This window comes from Anomalospiza imberbis, chromosome 12 (assembly GCF_031753505.1).
Source record: "Anomalospiza imberbis isolate Cuckoo-Finch-1a 21T00152 chromosome 12, ASM3175350v1, whole genome shotgun sequence".
Taxonomy (NCBI): Eukaryota; Metazoa; Chordata; class Aves; order Passeriformes; family Viduidae; genus Anomalospiza; species Anomalospiza imberbis.
Genome location: NC_089692.1, coordinates 10,740,156 through 10,749,251, shown reverse-complemented (window position 1 = coordinate 10,749,251; position 9,096 = coordinate 10,740,156). Strand labels below are relative to the sequence as shown.

General features: G+C 41.5%; 1 long non-coding RNA gene across 1 annotated transcript; it reads right to left on the bottom strand.

Annotated features, from left to right (window-relative positions):
* Window positions 1-521: 521 nt before the first annotated feature.
* LOC137480970 (uncharacterized) lies at window positions 522-3,972 on the bottom strand. Its single transcript, XR_011003220.1, has 3 exons — window positions 3,853-3,972; window positions 2,983-3,084; window positions 522-896 (listed from the first exon to the last, which is right to left on the bottom strand). It is a non-coding gene; the product is annotated as an uncharacterized lncRNA (long non-coding RNA).
* Between the last annotated feature and the right edge of the window lie 5,124 nt (window positions 3,973-9,096).

Sequence of the window (9,096 nt, the reverse complement as noted above, 5' to 3'; positions counted from 1 at the left end):
ACCCCAAAAAACTAGAGATTATCCATTAACTAGAAGCAGGGGGATTGTTTTTTCATTATGCTATGTCTGTGAGACGGCACACAATGGAAAGACAAAGTTCTCAGGCACAGAGACAGCATAAACCAGGGAAAAAGTAGATAGGCAGGCACAGCTATTTTAAAATATATTATGTGTAAGTATGGAAACAACTGAAAAATCTCGGGATGCACTTATTAAATATTGTCTGTTGTAGCCTGTTCTTTTCTCAGCCTTGGCAGCCCTTTTAGTCACTACACATCATCGAATGGCACCAGGAAAAAGCTGTGATGGGGACAGCTGCAGACAGGTTGCATGAGTGAAGGCTGCAGTGGACTCCCCCTGCTCCCTGGTCTTGTGTAGTAGCTGCACAGAACACTGCAACTGTGGGCAGGCATCAGAGGCTGCTGCTTGGATTGACTGTTACTTTAACTTTACTGTGAAAGAAAATGTTCCTAAAGTCAATTTTTTTCCAAGTCCTGGTCTATGCTCAGGCACTACCCCAAGATTCTTCAGTTCCTGTACACCTCCCACACCTGGGGTTGGCTTAGCCTTGAAGAAACCCTCTAACACTGGCCATCCTGACCTCAGAACAAGAGGCAGAGTCCCAGTTCCTGTCAAAGCAGCCATGGAAATTACAGCTTTCTGCACTGTATCAGCAGGCTCTTGTGAGTCTGAGGCATTCTGACACAAAACCTTGACAAGTGTCCATGTAGTAAGAATAACGTTTGACAGGAGGACATAAAGAACTAGTCAAGAAGGTTGTAGCTGTGATAGTTTTTCTACAAGGAGATGAACTTACTTCCTTAGATGGTTGTGTGAAGTAAAAGCATCTTCTCTCTTTCACAGGAACTGGAATTCTATTAATTACATGCTATTTGCTAAAAAGAAAGAAAGGAAAATTTTGTTAAATATTGTCTTCTATGGGAAAGGAACTAAGCCAGTATGTAGTGCTGCATTTCACTGAAGTTTTTAACAGAATGAATACCCCAGAAGACTTCACTTGTAGAAAGGAACTGTCAAGTACTACAACCTCTATAAAAATTATCAGGTTACTTTGAATGCATGTTGGTGACAGTTACAAGAGATTTTTGCTTGGCTAAATTTTATCACACTCCCTAATCATGCTGCCAAACATAATTTCATTTGCTCTTGTCTACAAAAATCTTAGTCTCTATTTCTGCAAAACTATATCCACCTTGTATCCTTATCCCACAGAAATCTTTGAATGTAGGAAAAACAGCTGGTTTTTTTTTATTTCTTTCTTCCCCTTATAGCCTTTAAATGACAAGTTTACCCTCTTTTTGGAGTCAAACTTTTGCCAAACAAACAAAACCAAACCACAACAACAAAACCTTTTCAGGGAAAGAAAGGAATGAATATGCAAACCATCCAATTACAAATAGACAAATAAGAAGAATAACAATAGAATTGTAATTAAAACATTACCATTTAGCCTATGGACTGATTTCATGCTCCCCTTATCCAGTCTTTCATTCAGAATTGGAGGGAGCAACAGAAATCCCTTGGTCTCAGCTGCTAAACCAGTAAGGCCCAAGAGCTCCAAAGGAAGTCAGTTCTACCTGTGCATGGCCTGTGAGCTCCCATGTATATTTACTGAAGAGTGGTTCCCACACAGCCACTACATTTCATTTTTTAATACCAAAAACTCAGGTCCTGAGAAATTGTTTTACCCACTTATCATCAAATAATGTGCCAAGTTGAACAGTAATCTACTAATCAGTCTTTCCTACTAAGGTCTATTCTATTGTCTGCATTTGAGATAATGAATATTAAAATTGCACAATTCATCCCACAGGGTGTTTTTCAAATTATACAGAGCACAATAGAATCCATTTTCTTGCTGTTGAAATTCCGCCTTCTTCAGGGTGGAAACACAGGAGATATGGATGAGTGGAACATAACACTGTGCAGCAAAGAGGGGAGGAGAAACCCATGCCAAATATAGCAGGGCAATCCTTTAATCCTACAGAAAAATAAAAGGTTCTTGGATCGTTGCAGCCTAATTTGATATCATCAGCCACTGTGCACAAATTCAACCACGTCTGTGTGTAACCCACAGGTGGCCAAACCTGTGCAAAGGGAGCAGGTTGTGCAAGGAGTGACAAGATCAGCATGCAGGCTCCTGAGCCTCTCACATGTACCTTGATTTATGTGCAGGACAGGAAGGGTTATCTTATAGGAAGAGAACAAGCACACACTTGCACATGTAGGTCCAGAAGACAATCTAAACAATCTAATTTATAAAATACAACCCCAGAGAGGTGAAAAGCAGCATCAGCCTGGCTGGGTGCTGACCAGGTATCCCAAAAATCTCTGTTCTCTGGAAACAAGTGAACAACACAGTGTTTCACTGTAGTTTGGTTTTATATTAACATTGTTTCCATTTATCAAATGGAAATTCTAATTATTTAGAATGGCAAAAAATTCACAGACAGTAAGTTTGAATAAAACTCTGGAAAGTAATCTCTAAGGGGCAAAACTTCTGGTGGGTTTGGTGAGAGAAAAGGCCCAGACTGAGAGTGTTTGCAAAGGTTTTAAAAACTTTACCTCAAGAAACTTCCAGCTCCAGAATCAAACAGAAAATCTTTCCCAAAAACCAATCCTGAGCTGCTTGTTCATTTACAATTGGATAGGTAGAATATTTAGCTCACAATTCCATGCTGTTTTCAGACCAGAAGAGAACCTTCTACATTTCTTCCAAAAACCAAAACCAGAAGTTTCTGTGGTGGGGTAGGCACAGAGGCTGAGTAAGGCCACACTCTGCAGCTTCAGTGGTAGCTCAGCATCTCCTTCCCTCTCATCCAGAACTTCTCTCGCCTGGCAAAATCAGGCTTTTTAAAAGAAATGGGAAAATGCAGTTTATCGTGTTAACATCCCTCCTTCTTTAAGATATACTGTACAGGTCATAACTTATCCTTTTTAATAAAAAAGAAATAAATTTACCTTTTGAGTGTCATTTCTGACCACTACTGCCCCTTTTCTAAAGCCACGGGGCTTTACAGTAGACAGCCTGATGGAATTCCAGTTCACAGCTTAATTTTCCTCCTGATAAAAGAGACAAAAATTCCTTTCAGTAAAAATAAAATTTAATATGGTCCGCAAATTTGATATATTACAACCTCCGACCTCAGCTTAATTGTTCACAAAGGGCTAACAGTACCACTGGCAAGTAAATGACTTCTACAGAGTGTTGCAACTCTGATAGCTGAAGAGAAGGGGAGCAGCAGTCTGACAGATAATCAAAATTTTTAATGTGAACCATAGTGAGAGAGGTTATTCAGAGCACAGCCAGACTGTAGGAGCCTTCTGCAGCTGCCATAGTAGCTCCTTAGGATGAGAAATGCTTAACCATCATCCTCACTCAACTTTGTTAAGTGTTGCTGCTGTTAGTCACCAACCAACGGAGTCTGACACTTTACAGCAGCAGACAGCAACGACCTGGGATCTGCACCGACAGAAACATGCTACTTAAATTTCTTTGGGGCCAAAGCTGCCCCTGTTCTGTGGCTCTCAAGAGCTTTTCTTAGAGTTTGACAAGGAACCAAGGGACAGAGTATGAAGGCAAAAAGAAAAGAGTGAAGCAAGCACACCCACCACTGGCCCGTGGAGGTTGACCTTTTAAAGGCTACTGCAGAGAGCAGGATGTTAGTGAGGCAGCCAGGTCTCCCACAGCTCACACAGGTTTACAAAGGGCCATAGGGGGCAAGGCAAAGGCTGGGTGGAAGAGAGCAAGGGGGAAGAAGTGATGTTTGTCCGGGTTGTTTTGATTTGAGAAGTTAGGAAAATATCAAATTTGCCCCCGACTCTCCTTACCACGTGCTGTCCTGAAGAAGACCACAGACACCTAGGTGCATTCAGAGCTGGTGTGCAGAGAATGAACCCATGGAGTTGAAGGGACCATACCACCAAAGAGGTCCTTACTTCCTTTTTCTACTGAGAACACACAATACAAAGTACTAAGTGGCTGGGAAGACAGCATGACCCATAAACTGGTTTACCTTGTTGTCTTTATTATATTAGATAAAAGCAGGAAAATCACATAGTTATTCCCATAGCTGATTTGGTTGCTAAAGGAGAGATGGGTCAGGGACCTACACAGGTGAGCAAATGCTCACCTGCACAATCTAAAGCATTCTAGTTGCTCCTGGATATTGAAAAGCCAGCAGCAACAAAAAGCATTTATTTTCTCTCTGTTAATCTGGGTAACACTTTGCAGCAATATAACATCATAAATGAGTATGCTGAATAAAAATACAGTGCAGTGAGCAAGCATGTCTGTAAAGAGAGAGCACTTGCCAAAGTGCTGACTGTATGCATACATTTACACCTTACCAGGCACAGGTCGTTAGCAGAGATACTTATACAGAGAATGCTGAATGCAGCTTCCTCCTTCCCCTCCTGATTCAGTGTGGGGTCACCAACATCAAACAGCTCCCACAGAGAGCACTTGCAGCCCCCTGAGACCACCAACAATTGCATTTGTCCTGGCAACTGCTGCTCACCCTCAGGGTATGCTCCCCAGTGGGCTGCCCCTCACCAGCGAGGCTGCAGCACAAAGGAACCCAAACTGTGTCCTACCAGCAAAAGGAATAATAAACCTGCCAGCTAAGAGCATAAATGCTTGATGCCTCCTCCCCAAAACATGGAGGGCAACAGCAGCCTCTGTACTACCCTGCAGGGGCTCTCCCCAGGCCATGTAAGGGTCTGTCCTCTGCGGGATCACCCTTGTGAGCACACACCCGAGGAGCTGCAGCACCACCCCTGCACACCAACTCTGCTACACACCACTGACAATCGTGTTTGGCTTCCTGACAGGCAAAAAGGATGGGGAAAACTATGCCTGTCTTCTCGTTGGTGAAAGGCAGCTGAGCTACCCACATGTGCAATCCAAAGGGAAAGAACATTTCCAGATCAGAGGGGGTCTGAAGCTCAACAGCCAAAATCTCCAGCCTACTTCTAAATTAGGGATGCTGATATATCCAGCAGCAGCCACTAGTCATGTTAGCTGTCTCGGTGTCACTGGAAAGCAACTACCAAAGCCTTTAGAAGTTCATATTTCAATTTTAAAGCTGAGGCTATTTTAGCTAATGTCCCCAAGGCAATTGTCTGGTCAAATGTCAGAGTTTATACTGCTAAAGGAAATCACTATGTTTACGAGATCTCTGCAGTTTGGGAACCATATTAAACCCCATTTGAGTTTCTCAGATTATACTGTGTTGTGAATATCTCTTTTTTCTCTGTCTTTGGAACATATCTCAATCTCCTTGTATTCCTAAGAGCCATTGAAAATATCTCCCTCTGTCATGTTTAAATATGAGCTTCATCGCTGTAGGATTTTTCTCCACTACTTCACTTATTAATAAAGAAAAAAATCTTTCAATTGATGTTGTTTCTGCATCCTTCTGAGTCTGATATCCTGCAATTTGGTAATTTATTTACTTTTTCAATAGCAAAACATTGTTTTAATTTTGATATTTTGTGACTACTGCCAAGTTTTGAATTTTAATTTAACCCTTTGATGCCCAAGATTCCCCTTCCTTTTTGTGTCTCTGGGCTTCCGGGGTTTTTGCCCTACCCACTGCACCACTGACACCAGGGATTGGCTGTTTTGCCTTGGCACAGGCTCAGTGCAGGTGGTACCTGTGGCTGCAGAGGAGCTCTGTCAGCTGTCCATGTTCATGAGCTGGTTGCACCTCAGAGATCCCCATGCCATGTAATTTGTTCTAAAGCATTTGGAGTCTTACATATCCACTCAAGTAATGTGGCTTGAAAGCATTTCTTGATTTGCAGACTTTAAAACCCCATATTTTCTCCACCACTACACTAAAGGACTTGTTCCTCTGCCAGGTCTGAGTTGTTAAAACACTTTGCCTTTTTTCTAGCAGTGGGTTTGTTCTCAGGTTTTTACTGTCTCCTCTAGTTTGGGGTTTATACATATCTGAGTGTCATGACACCTGCAAGCTAGCACCAAATTCCATGTACGGTTAATCCCACTGAATTTGTCAATTCAAAGAGCTTGAGATGCCCAAAAAAAAACCCCTATGGAAATGTGATTTTTTAAGTTTGGTCTTGACAGAAGACTTGGCCAGAGAAGCTGGACTGCTACACTGTATGGAAGCACTGATGATGGATGTAAACATGGAAGTTCCTATTCCAAGGAGCTTTCTTCCCAAAGCTTTTAACTGACATGCCTTACACTTTTGTTAATATTAAAGGCCACTCCTAGAGTAGCCTGTATTGAAGACTATCCTTTACAAAACCCAATTTGAGTAACACACAGTCTGATGAGAAGCTACACCTTTAACCACAGAAGAGAAGGAACTCACTTTTGTGTTTCCATGAAAGACAGTGGTTCCTCTCCTCCACGCTCCCAGTCCCCTGTGTGTGGTTACGTGACCAGCAGTGGCACAGGGCTGCAGCATCCAGCACCCACCCACACACAGGAGCTCCCATGGCTGAAACAGCACAATGCAAAAGGAGCATTTTAGTAGCAAGAGAGAGCAACAATGCTCACAATACAGTTTTTCTTCCTATAGTCAAGGCTGATTTCTTTTTTAACTCTGTAGTCCTCATATTTCTGCTATATCCTCCCCATCTCTGAAAAGCAGCAGGTACCAGATACTGAGAAGATAGCACTGAGCAAAGCCTGGAAGCTAAATTTTCTGATTTTCTTTCATAGAATGAACATCTGTAATTTTTAGATTTATTTATCTAAACAAGTACCTCCATTTCCTTCTGGTATTTTTTTTTCTTCATATTATTGGCTGACACCCAAGTAGGCAAAGTATTTCAGTGCCATCCCATTTCTAGGTTCAAATAAAAATTAAAAAAAAAAAAAAAAGAAAAAAGAAACAGTATAAGGTTGATCACACACTTGTTACTAAGTCAAAGCCGGATTCAAGTGTTTGTGTGAGGTAGAATTATCTCATTCTTTTTGTCTGTGTCTTTCTGTGATCTACCAGTCAAGTATGTGATTGGATTTCAGCTCAACAAAACCTTAAATTACACACCTATTGTGCCTGAGCTAAGCCTAGTTTCACAGCACTGGAGAAGGCTCCTCACTGCTCTTTTGGCACTGTTCGATCTGGCTTCTGCTATCATCTGCAGGTTGATGAATGAGTAATAGGATTAGAAAGTCTCATCTCTGAAATGCTATAATTGTCACATTTGGTGAATTGACAAAGGCTTGGGTGATGGAGAGGTGCTCCATAATGTAAAGTCATACATTCAATCTGCACTCACTGGCCAAGGCTAGGAGAATGGGAGGAATAAAAAGAATCCCTTCAGCTCCCCATTTGTTCAATATACACAGATATTTCACCCTCTAAATTAACCTTTTATGCATGAGTTTGTTGGAAGGCAGAGTGCTCTGCTTCTTAGAGGCTCTTATCTCTCTGGAAGGAAGATGATATACTTGATTCTTTGGTTAGTGCATGAGATTAAAAAGTCTAGGAGGGCTAGAGCAGGAGGCAGATTTTCTTGTCTTCCCCAGCAATCTTCAATTCAAGACACCAGGGGAGAGATCTTCCCCCAGGCAAGCAGAAAAGAGCAGCTCAACCCATGACTCAACAGCTGAGGATCCGAGCCTCTGTTTTCAAATGGACTGTCTTTCCATCCACGACCTCAGGGTCAGTAGCACACTGGTTCTGACAGAAATTCCACCTTTCTCTCTGTAGGCCCACCGATATTGGCAAAGATGCATCTGAAAATGGACAAAGTTTTCAGCAGTTCCTATTCCAAGTCTCTTCTAAAAGGGTAGATTTCCACAGAAATTTACAAGCCAGGCTTGGGTAGATGTGTTACTAAAGTACAGTGGGGACTTCCCTGCCTAAATAGCTATGAGAACATAGTTTTGAACAGCTTAACAGCAGAAAACAAATAGAAGGAAAAATAGGTTTTACTTATCCTTTCTCCTATTTACTATTTTAACTTTCACTGCTTACAAGCAATGGTGAAAATCCAGTTTTTAAATAGAAGAATGGAAAATTAAAAAGATATAAAGGAGTAGTTCTCTATTCCAAAGTACCATCAGCACTGCCTTCTCCTGAGAAATGGCTTCATGCCATGCATACAAATTAACACAGAACTTTATTCCTGTTCACCTTTTATTAAAAAAGAATTTCAGAAGCCAACATCACTTCTGCTGAAAGAATATGTCCCCAAATGCTCTACAGATGCAGCATGTGAGGTCAACATTCACCATCCCCTTTCTCTGTCAGTGTGAGTTTCACTTTAATTACAAGTGCATGTTTTGCACATTGTAAAACTACCCCTGGCTCTGACCACCATAAGAAAAAGAACATTTAGCTCAGGAAACAGTAGCTGACCCTGTCTGCTCTTTTTCTTCCTTGGCATCAGCCAAGACTATTAACACCTTATGTGTGTTGCCTGTGTGTCCCACATATGTGTGCTCTGCATCCATTTCATGCAGTACCTGTCATAAGTGCATACTCAAAGCTGCCCACTGGGGATTCTCTGCTTTGTTTGACTCCTCTTCTTGCTGTCTTGCTTAGCTGTTGAATTCATCTGCTTGACAGAGAAACCTTTCTATGTATTAAAAGCTTTGTCCTTGGAAAGCTGTGACATTAGACTTAAACACATAGAGGCCTTTTTCACCTCCCAGTTCACTTCCTAATTATTCATTCCCAACAGAGGAAATCAGGAGAAACCTCAGCAGCCAATGTAAACATTTTGTAGTGGAAGGCAATTTTTTTTCTCCCCAAGAGCACAGTGTGGCCATGATAGTTGAGCTCCTTACTGAAAAATAGCTCTGGCTTTTGTACAACAGAAAAATGGCAAATAAGAATTTTTTTGGGGGGAAAGAACTAAAACAGAGTAAAACAGACCATTTAATGGTGACTATTTAACTCTGAGAGTTCTTTGCCAAACAATTTCAGAGAAAAGGTCCAAGTCTCCAATGTATGTTCCATTTACAATTTTCATTTTCTTCCTCCCCAGATCAGAGCAGCTTTTCTACATGCTCAACTAGTACCTTGAAACACAGGATAAGATCACCCAGTAGATGCTGCTTTAGAGATTTTCCACCTAATGTTGCAG